The following is an 18,844-nucleotide window of genomic DNA, read 5'->3' as shown; positions in this document are numbered from 1 at the left end:
CAAAATGCTGCCCTGCCCTCACGGAGGGCAGGGCAGTGTTTTCAAAAGTGACGTTCCAAGTTCGAAACTTGGTGGATGCACACGCTACTTCTTTTCCTTGGTTTTCTTGGCACCAAAGTAAGGCCTAGTTTCTTGCTTCCTCATGGCCCTTAAAGATGCCTTTCGTTCCTGCCTGAATTTTATGCCAAATATGGATTGCTATATATCGTTGGAAAGCTCTGAATGGCAGCTTTTCAACGCAACTGAAAGCACATCAATTGGACGTCTGTAGCTCAAGTTCTAGCCCTTTGAAGGAGGCATGGTCATGTTGTGAGCGCCCAGATTTTACCTTAGCGAAAATTCTTGCTTCCAACCTCACTTTGCATCACGATTCTGCCCTGCCCTTGGCAAGAGCAGGGCAGTGTGCGTGCTGGCTGCTTCCTTCTTTGATTTGGTCATGGGCCACGCTTTTAAAAGCGTGGCCTAAGACTCCAAAGTGTGCTCCAACTTCAAAGTTATGTTTAATGTCCTTGACCGAGTTCCTTTTCCAAAGGTTGTATGCAGTGAGGTGTATCTTAGTGGTTGAATTGGGGTGTCTCCGAGTCCGAATAAGCTATTCGAATATGATTTGAGCTCCTTTTCTTGTAGGGTGAGTTTGTCAAAGGCGGATTTGAACAAGATATCTACGGACTCCCATGGTCTACCAACGTTTGGTGGAGATTAGCGTTGGCGAGTATGACGGTAATGACCATGGGATCATCATGCCCCGGGATGATGCCTGTTGCGTCTTCTTGGGTGAAGGTAATAGTGGGGAGGTCGGGTGACCTGTCCCTTCTTCGACATGATATACCTCTTTAAGGTGTCTTTTGTGGGATGATTTAGAGATCCCTCCTCCTATGAATCCTCCATTTATCATATGAACATGTCTCTCAGGGTGTGAGGTGGACATTCAACTCGTCCGACCTCTTCATCCCTTATTCTCTTTCTCGGTTCATCTGCTTTATTAGCTAAGAACCGGTCTAGTCACCCTTCTCGTGCCAACTTCTCTATGACATTCTTTAGGTCAAAGCACTCGTTGGTAGAATATCTGTAGATTCGGTGGTATTCACAATACTCTGTCCGACTTTCTCCTCTTTTATGTTTTATCGGGCGAGTCGGTGGGATCTTCTCAGTGTTGCATATTTCTCAGTAGACATCCACAAGAGACACCTAAAGATGGTTGTAGTTGTGGTATTTTCTAGGTTTCTTTCTCAGTGGGTTGGTCTTCTTTCTTCCTGGATTCTTTATCCTTGTCCCGAGGTGGGTAGGAGAATCTGGTTTTTGAGCTATCTCCCAATCGGGAGTTCTCGTCCATGTTGATGTATTTTTCCGCCCTTTCTTGTACCTCGTTTAGAGATGTTGGGTGTTTTCTGGATATTGAGTGGCTAAAAGGTCCTTCTCGCAGGCCATTGATGAGACCCAAGATGGCTGCTTCAGTTGGCAGACATTGTATGTCCAGACATGCCTTGTTGAATCTTTCCATGTAGTTGCGGAGGCTTTCCCGATCTCCTTGATTAATCCATAACAGGCTAGGGGCATGCTTGGCTTTGTCTTTCTGGATGGAGAATCTAGCTAGGAACTTCTTGGCGAGGTTGTCGAAGCTTGCTATTGACCTTGCCAGCAAACTGTCGAACCACTTTATTGCCGTCTTAGTCAGAGTAGTTGGGAAAGCTTTGCATTGAATGGCGTCCGAGGCGTCTGTGAGAAACATCCTGCTTCTGAAATTGCTGAGATGATGCCTTGGATCAGATGTACCATCGTATGGGGTCATGTCAGGAGCTTTGAAGTCCTTTGGGACTTTAGCTTTCTTGATTTCTTTGGTGAATGGATCTTGGTCCTTGTGGAGGCTATCTTCGTGACTGGATCAAGCGGTTTCAGCTTTGAGGTCGGCCTCGAGCTTTAGGAGCTTGTCCTCTAGCTCTCAGCACCGTGTTATTTCTCTCCGGAGGTCTCTCTCAGCTTCCCGCTGATGCTCAGCCTCTTTTTCGAGCTGTTTGAGACGATCCTTCTGTTCTCGGAGAGCATCTAATATTTTTGTATTTGGGGGTTACTTGTCCTCCCCGTTTTGAGGTGTGTCTTTGGAGGTGGTGTCCGCATTTTTGTTTAGTGTTATGTCCACCAAACCAGAGTTGTGATCATTGTCGTGGTCATCTGCCGTGGTGATAGGATTACTTCCAGGTTCCCTGGCAATGGCTCTAATGTTCCGAGGGTTACCTGAAACTAAAGGTCGATCTCGGATGAGATCTTATGTGCTGGTCGGTGCTGTTGTGTCCGACATGGGAGAATCGGAGATGCTGCTGATCCTTGATTACCGGAGGATGGTGGTACATGCAAGAGACTCCGATGCTTAAGTTAGCACGTGCTTTAGGCAGGATTTTGTGTAGAATCAGAGTATGAGTTATACCTGGGTGCTCCAGTGTATTTATAGTAATGTTGAGTGACCTCCCTTGAGATAAGTTAGTTATCTTATCTTATCTTTGGTGAGATCATCTATCTTGTGGCTAGCTGCCTTTGAGGAGGGCCGGTCCTTTTGTTTGGGCCTGCTCGGGCCTCTTGTGGAGATATTGGCCGAGCTCTTTATGGAGAGGTCGGTATAGGCCAACCTTTATAGGAGGTCGGTAACTTCTTGTCTTTAACCCGGGTTGTGTAGCTCGACACAGGGTATGAACAATAAGTAATGTTAATGGATACAAGACTAACCAACAACTCTAGATCACCATCTAAATTGGGTATTAATGACTCAAGATTACCTAATTTCTCTTTCCTGGCCAATAATGCTCAAAAACTACTCTAAAGCCCAACCAAACATTTTGTCAAATACTTGGAAGGCATAAAAGGAAAGCATGGAAAAATAACAAGAAACATAAATTCTACAACTACCCAATGCAAGAAAATAACTCAATTAAGAATTAAAAGAACATAAAACATAAAATTGCATTAAAGAAAATTAAAATTAACAAAAGTGTTCATAAACTAAAAGAGGCATAAAAGAGAAATTAACAATGTAAACTAAGAAAACAAAGATGTAGGAACAAGAAATTGTAATGAAAACCTAAATCTAAGAGGCAATTAAACTAAGAACCCTAATTTCTAGAGAAAAGATGGAGCTTCTCTCTCAAACTAACCTAAAGCATGATTCCTACAATTTCTAATTGCTCCCCCCTTTCTCCTTCTTGATTTGTGCATCAAATAGGTTTAGAAGTGAGTTGGATTTGGACCTGGATGGCTCAGAAATCGCTCCCAGTGTATTCACTTGAATGAGGTCATGTGACAAACGTTACGCGTGTGCATGGGTGACGCGCGCGCGTCTCCTGTCAGATGGCTTTTGATAAATTCCATTTTTAGGGTTTATCTTGTGTTGATTTTAGGGAATTTGATCACATTTTCTCACATTTATCCAGTGAAATAGAATAGTTTTTATTATTCTCCTTTATTTGTACTTAAGTGTGAAACCATGCTTTTTAGGCCCTTAAATTGGTGATTCTGAATCACCTTAATTCCAGTCGATGCCTTGATGTGTTTGTTGAGTGATCTCAGGTTCATGAGGCAAGTATTGAATGGAAGAAGTGAAGAGAAAAGCATGCACAACGGAGAGTCCATGAAGAAACAAGGATTTGGGATGCTGAGATCGACAAGCACGCGCACGCGTGGAAAGTGAAGTGTCACGTGTACGCGTGGATAGAAAATGCCATCGACGCGTATGCGTGACCCATGCATATGCGTCGGTGCTCGCACGTGACCCGCATAAAGTGAATCTGCTGGGGACGATTTCTGGGCTTCCCAGGCCCAGATCCAACTCATTTTTGAGCTTATTACATGCAGAATTCAAAAGGGGATCAACACACATTTGGAAATAGTTGAGTTTTCATCATGCTTTAGTTAGTTTCTAGAGAGAGAAGCTCTCTCTTATCTCTAGGATTAGGTTAGATGTAGATTAGAATTTCTTAGATCTAGGTTTAATTCATGCTTTGATTTACTTTTCCTCTCTACTTTCTTGTTCTTCTACCTTTGCTTCTCTAGTTTAATATTTTGTTTCTTGTAATTGTTTGCTTTGTTGTTGATGCACTCTTGTTCTTTATATTTTCCTTTTAATGCAATTTATGTTTGATTTCCTTTATTGTTGATTTGAGTTGTTGTTGTGAATTCCTTGCAATCAGTAGTTGTAGATTTATATTTCGTGCAATCTTGTTTACTTTCCTTTTGTGCCTTTCAAGTGTTTGACAAAATGCTTGGAAGAATATTAGAGCAGGGCTTTCTCCTCTTGGCTTGAGTTGAGTAATTAGTGACACTTGAGTTATCAAACTCTTTTGTTGATTGATAATTGGAAGTTGCTTGTTGACTTGAAGGCCACTAAAGCTAGTCTTTCATTGTGATTAGACTAGGACTTGTGGTCTCAAGTTGATTATTTCCACTTGACTTTTTTTCATGGTTAGAGGTTAACTAAGTGGAGCAATGAACAATTCTTGTCACAATTGATAAGGATAACAAGGATGGGATTTTTAGTTCTCATACCTTACCAAGAGCTTTCTCAGTTGTTAGTTTATTTCCTTTGCCATTTACATTTCTTGTTCCTTATTCAAAACCCCAAAAAGATACAATCCATAGCCAATAACAAGAACACTTCCCTGCAATTCCTTGAGAGACGACCTGAGGATTAAATACTTCGGTTATTATTTTTATTGGGGTTTGTTACTTGTGACAACCAAATTTTTTGATTGAGGAATTATTTGTTAGTTTAGAACTATACTTGCAACTAGATTTCATTTGTGAAATTCTATACCGACACACAATTTTCGTTCATCAAAATGGTGCCGTTGCTGGGGAATTGCAAATATGTGCCTTATTATTGGTTATTGTATATATGTGAATATTGTAAATATGTTTGCCTTTTGCTTCTTTGTTAGTTTTTGGTAGCTGTAGGAGTTTTTCCCTTTATTTATTACTAGTTTTTGTTTTTATTTTCTTTTGCTATCATGAATTCTCACCCTTTTGGCTATGAGTGTGGTTACAATTATGTTGTAGAAAATGGGAGCTACAATGAAGATCTGCATCAAGGGTGGAATAATCAAAGGTTGGAGAAGCCATATGCATATGATCAACCTTCTTGGCAACAACCTCCGGTCCCTTATAGGTATAATTCCCATCCTAATGCATGTCAATTCAATGGTTATGGTGAACTTCCTTGTGACTATCAACAACCACCACCATATGCCTATGAGCCATACCCTCAACATAGCCCTCAACCATACTCACAAGCCCCTTTTCACCAAACACCTCCATATGACCCTAATCCATATCCACCATACCAATCATCTTTTGAGCCATATGAGCCACATATAGAACCACCACCATTCCAACTTTGATACCTACACGAACCACCTTCTCCATACTATTACCAAGATGAGCCACCTCCAATGTATGAAAATTCTCACCCACAAGATGAATTCTACTTTCCACCACAACCCCCCCATGGAAGAATGTCCATGTCCATCAATCCAAGGGTAATATGATCTTACTTATGCTAGCATTTTGGAACAAAACTCAGAGGATCGCCTAAAGGCATCAATTGATCAGCTTTAAACAACCATTCGTCAAAAGTTTGACTCATGGAATTCATACCACAATCAAAACATGCCCACGAATGATTGTGGAAAAGCAACCAAAAAGTGGAGTATGAAGGGAATTGTAGAATCTCAACTTGAGAACAAGGGATTGGAGTGTGTTGTGCAACAAGTGGAGCAAATGAAGAATGTTGAACCACCACATGTTTATTATAATGAACCACCCTCCAATTATGAAACCTTCCTCCAAAATAATGAACCCTCCTATTCACCCCAATCTCCAATAGATGAAACTCTTGGTTCTATTCTTCAAGGGCAAGTAGAGATGAAAAGGGAGGTACTAGATTTCACGGCCGCCTTGGCCGAGGTCGTAAACCGATTAGCTTTCCAATGCTTGAACACTCAAAGTGCTCCCATGGCCACATGTGGAGAATCAAATGAAGAGCATAGCATGAAGGAGAAATTGGAAACTCCGATGGAAAATGAAGAATGTTGCTTTGTGTTGGAACGATTGGAGGAAGCTATGATTGTTGAAGAAGAGGAAGAAGTGGTTGAAGACCTAGGATATGCGGAACCTCCATGGGAACCTAGAGTTGAAGAAAACTCCTCCAAGAAGATTGAATTTGATGTTGAGGAGGAAAGTGCACAACCTCTAAGGCATATTCCATATGAAGAATTGGATGGGATAGAGCAATAATTGAGTCCCTAGGCAATGAAGATCAAGCATCAAATCTTGGTGGTGAAGAATCCTTTGAACTTGAAGAACCTTCTCCTGGTGAATTTGAAAGTGTTGTGGAGGTAGACTTCTCTCACCCTCCCAATTATGATTTTGGTAAGAGAAAAGAGTTAGATAAAATTGATAAACAAATGATCGAATTTGAAAAATCTTGTGAAGAGGTGGAAGTCCTTAGAAAAAGAAGGACGGGAGTTGAATACGCTTTATCAAGATCCTTGGAAGCTTCTTCACCTAGGTTGTCATCTAATCCTTCATTTAAGTGGGTAAAACTCATTTATATTAGCTTTATTGTCCCACTTGAGTATGGCTTGCTTGAAACGGATGGGCAACTTAGGACACTTTGCGGGATGAAGCGTAAGAGGAGGATGTTTCGTGGTTGACATTACAAATCAAGGCTCATCATGGGTGAGACTTCAAGGATTAGATGCAAGGGTTGGACTAGTGCTCAATTAGAGGGGTCTAGTAGGAGAGTGAGGCATTTCATTGAGAATTCATTTTTCTTACCACCCGGATGGAATAATAATGATCAACTTGAAGACGGGTGTCAAAACAAAGTATGGGATCCCGGATCGCACAAGGAGAATCAATCTTGGGAGCCATTGGCTTGTGAAGAACTCCACCAAGGCTTAGAGGCATTACTTTTGAATGATGGAGCTTATTGGAGATCCAAGCATTGGTGGATGTTCAATGATGGAGCTTATTGGAGATCGCACAAGCCACCTTGATAAAAGCTCCCCACAAGTCCAACTTATGGACAATAAACAAAAGTTCTAGGTGGGAGACACCCCACCATGGTAACATCTTTTTATTTTTTCTCTTTTGTAAATATTAGTAAAAATTAGTTTGATTTCATGTTTTGTTTAGTTTGTTGAGTTTAATTGGCAGTTTGGTATGTTAAATAAGGTTTTATGATGTTTTGGTAGCTGTTTGGAGGTTTGGAATGCTTGGGTTTGGTGCAAGAACTTAGAAAAATTTTGAAAAACAGAGCACCAACCCATGCCTACGCGTCACTCACACATACGCGTGGCTGCAAGCTTTTCTACCATCCACGCACATGCGTGCCCCACGCGTACGTGTGGATGCAAAATTTTCACCCTTCCATACAAGACTCGAGAGTTGTGCAAGTTTGGGGCTAGAATTGTGCGTTTCGCACAAGCCTACCCACGCGCACGCGTGACCCACGCGTATGCGTCGTTGCTCTAAATAACCCATCACGCGTACGCGTGAACCACGCTTACGCATCGCCTGACGCGCATGCGTTGATTGCCCTGTTTCACCCACCTTCTTTTCTTCTCCTCTTTCCATTTCTTTCCTTCTTCTTTCTTCTCTTCTTTTCTTTCCTTTCTTCAACCATCATCCAACACTACCAAACACCATCTAGAACCACTTCTTTCAGTTGGATAGTTAATTAGTTGTTTAGTTAGTTAATTTTTCATTTAATTTTCTATTTTCATGATAAGTGTTGGATTATTAATACTATTCGCTGTTTATTGCTGCTGATTACTGATATGATGTTAGCTTAATATCATTTTTGTTATAATCCTTGTTGGGTTCTTTATTGAGGTTACAATTGGTTACTTGGTTTTGATTTCTTCATGTTTAACATCTCTAAATACCAAGGATATGATATTGCCTTTCAAGCACTCCATATCTTTTTGAATTGCATGTTGTAGCTAGCCACCATGTGATTTGAATCCTTTTCTCTGATTAGGCACTTCTTGTTGGATGTTGTGCATTTACCTTAATGTATTGTGCTTCTAGATCATATGCATCCATATGTTATATATTTTCTTGAATGCTTTCATGCTTCTTTATCACTTGTGTGGTTGTCTTACCTACAAGTTTAGAGTATCTCAAGCACACTAGAATGAATGAAGTACATGCTTCTTTTGTGTAAATTGTGATAGAGCTTTTTATGCTAGTGTGTGTGTTCTAAAAGGCACATAATTTAGAATTCACACACCTAATTTTCATCAATATCACACTAATTCACTCACTCAATTCTAGTGATTTACCTCATTCTAATAATTTATGCTTCCTTGCTTTGTATATACTTGTCTTCTTATCCTATTTTCTATTTTCAGGATGAATCACCATAAACAACAAAGGAACTGAAAACAAGAACACGCAGCACCAGTTGACCTACCAGCTGAAGGTAGCAATTCGAAGAGTCGCCATACCCCCTTGCTCATCTTAGAATGCACCGAGAACGGTGCAAACTTTTAAGTGTGGGGAGGTCGTCCGACCAGTCGGTGTTTTTTGGGTGACAATTTCTAATTCCAACACTTTTGCATTTCATTTTTTTTGTATTTTAGGATTTTTTGTTGCATTATATACAATTGATTTGAGTGAAAATTCTTCATTGAACTTGCTTGAATTACATATTGTGTATCATGTTTTTGAGCTAAGAACACAAGCATGTGAGATTTGAGCCTAACGGTGTGGTTACATCTTATAACCACTTATTTTCCTTCTTGTGTGCATTATTCTCTTTCTATGATTGTAATCTTTGATTTGTTTGATTCTTTATGTCCATTATTTTGTGTATACATGTATTTATATGATTGAGGTCATCATTTCATTTAACTCACTTGCCCAAATAGCCTCCCTTTTATCTTCCATTGTTAGCCAACTTTGAGCCTACGATTAACCCACTTTGTTCTTAATTTAGCACATTACAAGCCTTAAAGCGAAAAGCAATAACTGTCCTTTATTTGGATCTTTGATTAGCTTAGGCTAGTGAGTGTGTATCATTCAAGTGTGGGGAAACTTGGGACATTGGTTGAGAAAAAGGGTGTGTTTTGTATTTCTATTGAGAATCTTGGGAATGGGGTACATGTTCATGCATTAATTATGTTTAAACCATATGCATTGATACTCTTGTATATACCTTATTGCAAAAAAAAATATATATATATATATACAAAATAAAGAAAAATATATGTATCAAAAGAAAAAAATGAGAAAAAGAAAAGAAAAAAAGAAATGCAATGAAAAGGGGACAAAATGTCCCAAAGTAAAGTTCAATAAAAATCAATGCATGTGTGTGGTGATCAAAAGAGAAATGCATGAGTATGTGGAAAAGTGAAGAATGGGTAGTTAGGTTAGCACTTAAATTGTATAGGTTGTCAGAGGTTAGGTGGGAAAGCTTAGGTTAATCAAAGATTTAAATTCTAGTCCACTTAACCATATACAATCCTACCTTGACCCTAGCCCCATTACAACTTTATGGAAAGACCTCATGATATTTGTACGCATGCATTGAATTATTGTTGATTGTTAGATGAAAAATAAATCATGGAAAGCATGATTAGGTAGAATTGAGTGAATCAACCCTATACACTTGAGCGACTAGAGCGGATACACATCCGTTGAGGGTTTGATTGCTCAATTACATGTTTTCACCATGATCATCCCTTTTCTTGTAAGTTTGTAAAAATCTTCAATAACTCAATTCAATTATGGATGATTGCTATTGCTTTAACCCTTGTGCTTGTATATGTTCTCTTGGAAATTGATTTGTTTTGACCAAGTAGTTGCATTCATTTAGATTGTTGCATTTAGATAATTTGTTGCATTGAATAAATGTTGATACCATTTGTCTCTCTCTCTTGATTTTAGCAAGAGGACATGCTTGATTTAAGTGTGGGGAGGTTGATAAACCCCATTTTTAGGGGTTATCTTGTTTTGATTTTAGGGGATTTTATCACCTTTTCTCACATTTATCCAATGAAATAGCATGGTTTTTATTATTCTCCTTTATTTGTGCTTAAGAGTGAAAACATGCTTTTTAGGCCCTTAAATTGGTGATTCTAAATCACCTTAATTCTAATAGATTCCGTGATGTGTTTGTTGAGTGATCTCAGGTTCATGAGGCAAGTATTGAATGGAAGAAGTGAAGAGAAAAGCATGCATAGTGGAGAGTCCATGAATAAACAAGGATTTGGGATGTTGAGATCGACGTGCACGCGTGGAAAGTGAAGTCGCATGGCGACGCATACACGTTACAGACGCGTACCCGTGGATAGAAAATGCCATCGACTCGTACGCGTGACCCATGCGTACGCGTTGGTGCTAGCACGTGACCCACTTAAAGTGAATCCGATGGGGGCGATTTCTGGGCTTCCCAGGCCCAGATCTAACTCATTTCTGAGCCCGTTACATGCAGAATTCAAAGGGGGATCAACACACATTAGGACATAGTTGAGTTTTCATCATGCTTTAGTTAGTTTCTAGAGAGAGAAGCTCTCTCTTCTCTCTAGAATTAGGTTATATGTAGATTAAAATTTCTTAGATCTAGGTTTAATTCATGCTTTGATTTACTTTTCCTCTCTACTTTCTTGTTCTTCTACCTTTGCTTCTCTAGTTTAATATTTTGTTTCTTGTAATTGTTTACTTTGTTGTTGATGCACTCTTGTTCCTTATATTTTCCTTTTAATGCAATTTATGTTTGATTTCCTTTATTGTTGATTTGAGTTGTTGTTGTGAATTCCTTGCAATTAGTAGTTGTAGATTTATATTTCTTGCAATCTTGTTTACTTTCCTTTTGTGACTTCCAAGTGTTTGACAAAATGCTTGGAAGAATGTTAGAGCAGGGCTTTCTCCTCTTGGCTTGAGTTGAGTAATTTGTGACACTTGAGTTATCAAACTCTCTTGTTGATTGATGATTGGAAGTTGCTAGTTGACTTGAAGGCCACTGATGACGAGAATTCACTACCCACATATAATGAATCCGTTCTTTGGCAAGCGCACCAAATTATCGTCAAGTAATAACCCACAGTGGAGTGGGATCGTATCCACAGAGATTAATTGGATTAAGCAAGTAATAGTTGATTAATTAGCCTAGTTAGACAAGCACAATTGGAGAGGTAATCAATAAGAAATGTAAATAACATGAAAGTAAAGGAAAGCAATAAAGTGCAAGAAAGTAAATGGCAAGGAAAGTAAAGTACAAGAAAGTAAAGTGATGGAAATGCAAAGTGCAGAAAATGTAAATAACCACAAAGTAATTAAAAGAAAGAAAGATAAAATAAACATTGGGATCAAAAGATATTGCATTCTCCGAATTAATTGATTTCATCTCATCTTTAATCATGCAACTCATTAACCTCTTGGCAATCATGATTGATTGAGCCCCAATTCCTTGGTGACTCAATCACTCAAATCTTGATCAATAGCCAATTCCTTGGTCTAATTGCTCATGAGAAGAGATGAAGCTTGTTCCCTGATTATACCACACATCCTCATAGGTCCAAGTAGAGGGAGGATTATATGTCACCATATCTAAACACCAAAACCCATATCCTACTCAAGTGTGAGAAAGGATTTCAAGCATGGTTTTATGATTCCTCTTCCAAGGTTCCCATAAAACCCAAATACATTCAATCTCTTTTCCAAGATAATTGAATGCTAGATTGAAGAACGAAATCCCTTCTAGTAAATCAAAGAGAGACGAAGAGTAGAAGAAGAATAAAAATAATCAATCCATTGAAAAATTATAGAGCTCGCTCTCTTTCCTAATGGAAAGAGTTAGTAATTCATAACTAAAATATTTACAAGTAAGAAAATAGAAGAGGAGAAGAGAATGGTGGGAAGGAGGGTCCGAAGACTCACTCCTCCAGATGTGTCCAGCCTAGTAGATAGCTCCCCAATTCTATGAAACTAAGGCCTTTATATAGGCTCTCCTAAATTACAAACTCAAAATGAAATTAAAAGCAAATTACAATGAAATGAAAATAAACTATTCTAGATGCTTCTTGTGGCCTTGATTGGTTGACAATTGTGGCTTGAATGAGAGTTGGAGTGGGCTTGGTTGAAGGTTGGGGGCTGCAGGAAGAAGTTGGTGTGTGGTTCTAAGTGCCACTCCCACTTGATTTTGCCCTTTGGAATATGACTCACTTTGCAATGTTGAAAGTATGGAGTTGTTTGGGCCTTAAAATGAATGTCTACTATAAAGTATTATATATGGTTGGAAAGCCCTAGATGTCAGCTTTCCAACGCCTTTGGAATCAACTCATTTGGACCTTTGTAGCTCAAGTTATTTTGATTTGAAGATGGACAGGTCAGTCTGTCAAGTAGCCCGGCGTGCCACGCCCCATATATTGTGAAACTGGCATGCCACGCCTTCAATGATGCACCAAAATCTTCTCTCTGGCCATTTGAACTGGCTTGCCACACCCAAGACTCCAAGTGGCACGCCCATTATGAAAATAAAGCTGGTGTGCCACGCCTTCGATATCAAGTGGCACGCCCAGGTTTTGCACTGCTAAAATAATGGCCTTTATTTCCTTCAGTTTTAACGTCAACCATAAAGTTTTAAATATTGTTAAAAAGATCTTGATGTCATCTTTCCAACGCCACAAAGATCACCTCATTTGGATCTCTACAACGCAAGTTATGTGCCTTTGAAGATGAAGAGGTAAGGCTGGTAACTCTGCAGTGACGTGTTTTTCTCCTTGTGTTTTTGGGGTCAATATCTTCCCCAATTCTAGTGTCCATTATAAAGTTTTATATATGGTTGGAAAGCCCTGGATATCTACGTTCTAATGGCACTGAAATCATTCCATTTGGAATTTTGTAGCGCAAGATATCTTCATTTGAATGAGAGGAGGTCAGGCTGGCATATGCCCCGGCGTGCCACGCCAATACTTGGCGTGCCATGCCCATAGTGGGGCTCAAAATCACTCCTCTGGAAGTTAAGCTTGGCGTGCCACACCTAAGACACCAAGTGGCACGCCCTCTTTGACATATAGCCTTCACAAACATGGCGTGCCACGCCCATAGCACCAAGTGGCACGCCCTCTTTGAGATTTGGCTTCAAAAGCTTGGCGTGCCACGCCCAAAGCTTCAAGTGGCACACCCAGCTTCACACTCCCAACTTTATTTGTTGTTTTCTTCCCCTTTTGTTGCTCTTTTCACTGAAATTTAATACAATCCCATTTCAAAGCAATGTACCATAATATATATCATTTGCTTCATGAAATTGTATTGACTCAATGAGATTATGCTCTTTTTATGGTCCTTTTAGATAAGAAAAAGGGTACATGATGTGCAGTCATTAGCCACTAAAGCTAGTCTTTCATTGTGATTAGACTAGGACTTGTGGTCTCAAGTTGATTATCTCCACTTGACTTTCCTTCATGGTTAGAGATTAACTAAGTGGAGCAATGAACAATTCTTGTCACAATTGATAAGGATAACAAGGACGGGATTTCTAGTTCTCATACCTTACCAACAGCTTTCTCAGTTGTTAGTTTATTTCCTTTGCCATTTACATTTCTTGTTCCTTATTCAAAACCCCAAAAATATATAATCCATAGCCAATAACAAGAACACTTCCTGGCAATTCCTTGAGAGACGACCCGAGGTTTAAATACTTCGGTTATTATTTTTATTGGGGTTTGTTACTTGTGACAACCAAATTTTTTTATTGAGGAATTGTTTGTTGGTTTAGAACTATACTTGTTCCGAGGGTTACCTGAAACTGTAGGTCGATCTCAGATGAGATCTTCTGTACTGGTCGGAGCTGTTGTGTCCGACTTGATGATGGTGGCTGGAGCCGCCGTGTCTGACTTGTTGGACTTGGTGGTGATGCTGATCCTTCATCCCCGGAGGGTGGGGGGTACCTGCAAGGGACTCCGATGCTTAAGTTAGCAAGGGTATTAAGCAGGTATTGAGTAGAATCAGAGTATGAGTTATACCTGGGTGCTCCAGTGTATTTATAATGGTGTAGGGTGACCTCTTTAGATGATATAAGTTAGTTATTTTATCTTATCTTTATCTTATCTTTGACTGGGGTCCTCTTATCTTCAAGGGAACCGCCTTTATCTCTACGGGCTTGGGCTACCCTTGGATTTGGGACATGTTCCTCTATTTGGGCCCTTTGTTTGGGCTTTCATGTGACTTGGCCGAGCTCTTTGAGAAGAGGTCGGGTTGTCCTGACCTGAAGAGGTCAGTCGCTTTGTCTATAGAACATCCCGGGTCGGACAGCTCGACCCAGGGTATGAACAGTGCCCCTGCTCGAGCTCGGTCTTCCTTTTTGAGGTCGAGACTTTAGTTTTAGGACTTCGATCCTTCTTTGGTGAAGCCGAACTCGAGCATTTTGTCGATTTCTTTTTGTAGAGTTATTTTTTTTGAATGCAGAACGTTTCACTTCCTTTTGAAAACGCGCGCCTTTGGATTAGCATCCTGGCCTTGGGAACGTGCAAGGGTTTTTAATGCCCCATTAATTTGTTTTTGATGCTCCATTTCTCTTGGCTTTTATTTTGAATTTTACTCTCAAGAAACGTTTTTTCTCCTCACCTGCTTTTGCTGTGACTTCCCTTTTTCTCCTCTCCTTCTGTTTTCTTTTGAAAACTTACATTTCTTGGTGTTTCTTCTTGCAACGTTTGTTCGGCGATTGTAAGTGCTTTTGACAGCAATCTCTAACCTCCTCGTCTTCAACCCTCTTACGTATTCTTCTCCTTTCTCAGGTTGGTTTTGCTTTCCCTTCGCCGTTTACTTCTGCTGTGTTGTGTTTTGATTTTGAAGCTTTGATTTTGACTGAGTGCATGTTGGAAAGCTTGAATTTTTGTCGCACCTGGTTTGTTACTGTGATGCATGCTTTTTCCCTTTTGACCTTATATATGCTTCTGAGTGTATTTTCTTGGTTTGGCTCTTTAGGGCTTTGTATGCTTCTACTGATTCCTGAACTGTTGTAGCCTTTTCTTTGGGCGACTCGTTTGATTTTCTTTGCATTTGTTTTTCTTGGAAAGGGTTTCTGTTGAGACATTAGTTTTGTAGATCTTCCTAAATCTTTATTCCCTGATTGCCTCCAAAGGATGCCTCTGGACCTTGGGTTGTGTCCTGGGGTTTTCCTTTTTATCTGCTATACGCGCTGGAATGTGCTGTCCGAGTTATTTTGATTTCATCTGGGATGTCTTTTCCTTTTTAGTAACCCAATCTTTTTCTTGCTTTGTAGGATTAGTTGGCCATGTCTTCCCGAAAAAACATTGTCGAGGTGTCTTCTGAGGTTCCCGAAAGGATGTCCGATTGGCTGGATTCTCTTGTCTTGCTGTGTGTTTCTTTAGTTGATTCAGAATTTTGTGCAACGCTTAGAAAGCATCATCGTGTCTATAGCAGTGCGGATCAGGAGGGCAATTATGAGTTGGTAGCACCTGATTCTGGCGATAGAGTTTGCTTCCCAGTCCTATTCCAGGGGGAGCGTCCTTTCTTCTATGCTTATGACTTCTTTTTTAGACAAGTGAACATCACCTTTCCTTTTAATTCTTTTAAAACTGACCTATTATGGTCTTGTAACGTAGCCCCGTCACAGCTCCATCCGAATTCATGGGGCTTCATCAATATTTTTCAGCTTGTTTGTCAAGAATTTGGTGTTACACCTTCTCAAACTCTTTTTCTGTATCTTTTTGTGTTGACCAAACCTGGGACTACCAAGAAGAAAGCTTCTTGGATTTCTTTTAGGTCTGCCCAGGGGCACAAAGTTTTTTCCATGTATGACGAATCCTTCCGGGATTTTAAGAATTACTTCTTTAAGGTCCGGGCTGTTGAAGGAGCCCGACCTTTCTTTCTGGATGAAAATAATGAGCCCTGCTTTCCCTTAGAGTGGTAGAGGAATATAGTGGTATCCTGATATACTTGGGAGATGTTGAGTGAGGTCGAGCAGTCCTTTGTGAGTATTTTGGAGGATATTTGGGGAGAACCTCCTCACTTGGATACTAAAAAGTCATTGGGAGATCCGTCCCTTATTCGAACTGCTTTGGGTACTGCCGTGATATATCTTTGTTTATCTTGTTTTTCTCCTGCTTTTTTCCTGGCGTGATAAATTGTTGTTTTTCTTTTTGCATAGATGGCCAAAAATAATGATGCAATAAAGGCCTTCAAGAAGGCGAGGAAAGCTACTGCGGCTCAAAACATCTCGGCCTTGGCTGATGGGGGAGGAACTTCCCAAGCTCCTTTGAAGCCATCCGTGCCAAGCTCTCTTGGCCCGAGGAGAATGATCCCTACACCTCGGGTCCGTTTAGTGGATCCCCCTCAGTCTTCTACTGCTGCTGTGGTTTCTTCATCGGCCGCCCCTCCTCCAAAAAGACCTCGAACTGTTGAACCTTTCAATCTAGATGCCCCAAATTTTGATCCTATTGGTTTTGTGGACCAGCAGATCGCACCTTATGGTGCTCTTTCAATGGATGATGTATCTCTCCTTCATCACTTCGGAGTAGTGTCAAGATGGCCCATATGGGAGCTGCTTTGTATCGTACTGCCGAAAATCAACCTCTCCATGCTACCAAAGCTTTTATGGAGGAAGCTAAGCGAGAATTTGATCGGATGAAGGGTCTCAAGGAGGAGTTTGAAGCGGAGGTGACTCAACTGAAAAAGGAGCTAGAAGGGGAGAAGGCCAGCTCTCTTGCCCTGGCGGCCTCTGTGCGATTGGCTGAGGATGTGGCTTTGAAGCACAAAGAAAACTATGTCGTGTCCTACTGAGAAGTGATGCGTCTTCGGGATGAGCTAGAGTCGGTTCGGGTTGATTATTCCGAGCTCCAGGGTCATCTTGTGGGCAGCGTAACCGTTGCCTATGAGAACCTGAAGGAACAGGTTCGGGTTATTGCCCCAGAGGCTGACCTTGCCTTGTTTAGCTTGGATAATGTTGTGAAGGATGGCAAAATCGTCCCCGAGGACCCTGATGATGATGATGTTGAGCTTCCTCCTGTTCCTTCTACTAAAGTCTCCGTTGTGCCACCCTCTTCTTCTGAAGCTGCTGAAGTCGTTCAGCCTGAGTCCGATCCTAATGTCCAGATCCTGAACCAGGATGATGGGATGGTAGATGCAGTGCCTCTTCAGACTCGTCCTCCTTCACCCCGGGATGCTGCTACTGGGAAACCTTTGGACTCTCTTTGATTATTTCTGATGAATTTGTGTATAGCCCGACCTGTGGGCTTTTTATTTTGTAAATGTTGACTGTTGATACTTTCTGTTGCTTGTTTAGCAACTTTGTTTTGAAAAACAAAGTGACTTTTGAGCTTTCTGGGCAGATTTGGGTGGCATCTGAAGCTCGCTATTATCATAATTTAGTAGTTTTTATATCCTGTCTGCTTTGCACTCGTCTTGGCACCTTCGTAGGTTTTTATCTGACATGATTAACTTGATCCTTTGGCCTGACGCTGCTCTCATCAATCTTAAACTGTTGTTTATCGTAATGCTGATATTGCCGAACTTGGTTTTTGTTTGTTTATAGCCCTCCTTTTAGGACTTTACTTAAGGTCTCTCCCAAGGGTAGCTTTATCGTGTCGGTTGCTGTCAAATTACTTGGTAACCCACTTTTTTGGACTTTGTTCAGGTCTCTTTGATAAACCACTATTTTATGCTTTATCTTGTGATCAATTGAGTGGTTTTATCTACTCTTTACCCACTTATTCATACTATTTGCATGGTTTTATATTTCCTTCCTGATTATGTGCTTTGATTGAAAACATGCTTCTTTGGACTTATATTTGCTTATTATTAATCCTCTCTTATCACCATTAGATGCCTTGATATGTGTGTTAAGTGATTTCAAAGATTACAGGGCAAGAATGGGTTGGAGGATAGAAAGGAAGCATGCAAAAGTGGAAGGAATGCAAGAAGTTGGAAAAACTGCTAAGCTGTCTAGCCTGACCTCTTCGTACTCAAACGGTTATAACTTTAGCTACAGAGATCCAAACAATGCGGTTCTAGTTGCGTTGGAAAGCTAACGTCCGGGGCTTCGATTTGATATATAATTTGTTATAGTTGTCTCGACGCCAGGCGACACGAACGCGTGGGTAACGCGGACGCATGACCTAGCCAACACCCAATCCGCGCGGTCGCGTGGACGACGCGGCCGCGTCACTTTTCCGTGACCTGTACGGACTAGAAAGCGCTGGAAGTGATTTCCGGGATATTTCTGACCCAGTTTTTGGCCCAGAGAATACAGATTAGAGGCTATAAAGTGGGGGAAATGCATCCATTCAGAATCATGCCTCTCATAATTTACTTTTCATGTTTTAGATGTAGTTTTGGAGAGAGAGGTTCTCTCCTCTCTCTCTCTCTCTCTTAGGATTTAGGTAGTGTTTTTAGAAAATTAGGATTTAGGACTTCTCTTAGCTTTCTAGAGTGACTCTCGATCCCAGGTTTAATATTCCTTTTTACTATTTAATTTCTCTTTTATATTTTGATTACTCTGAAGCCTTTATTATGTTTCATTGATGTTGCCCAATTGGCTGTTGATGACATTTTTATTTAATGATAATTGAGGTATTTTCAGTTTATAATTATAGTTGAGAGAGATAACTAAGTTAGACCTCTAAATTCCCTTATCTTGCCAAATGTTGTTTTACAGTTATTATTTATTTTTAATTGCCATTTAATTCACTCATCATTTAAATTACTTGCTTCTCACCTTCTAAACCCCGATTACAACCTTTATAACCAATAATAAGAACATACTTCCTCGCAGTTCCTTGAGAAGACGACCCGAGGTTTGAATACTTGGTTAACAATTTCTAAAGGTGTTTGT

This window comes from Arachis duranensis, chromosome 4, assembly GCF_000817695.3.
Source record: "Arachis duranensis cultivar V14167 chromosome 4, aradu.V14167.gnm2.J7QH, whole genome shotgun sequence".
NCBI lineage: Eukaryota > Viridiplantae > Streptophyta > Magnoliopsida > Fabales > Fabaceae > Arachis > Arachis duranensis.
Note: the sequence above shows the minus strand (reverse complement) of the source record.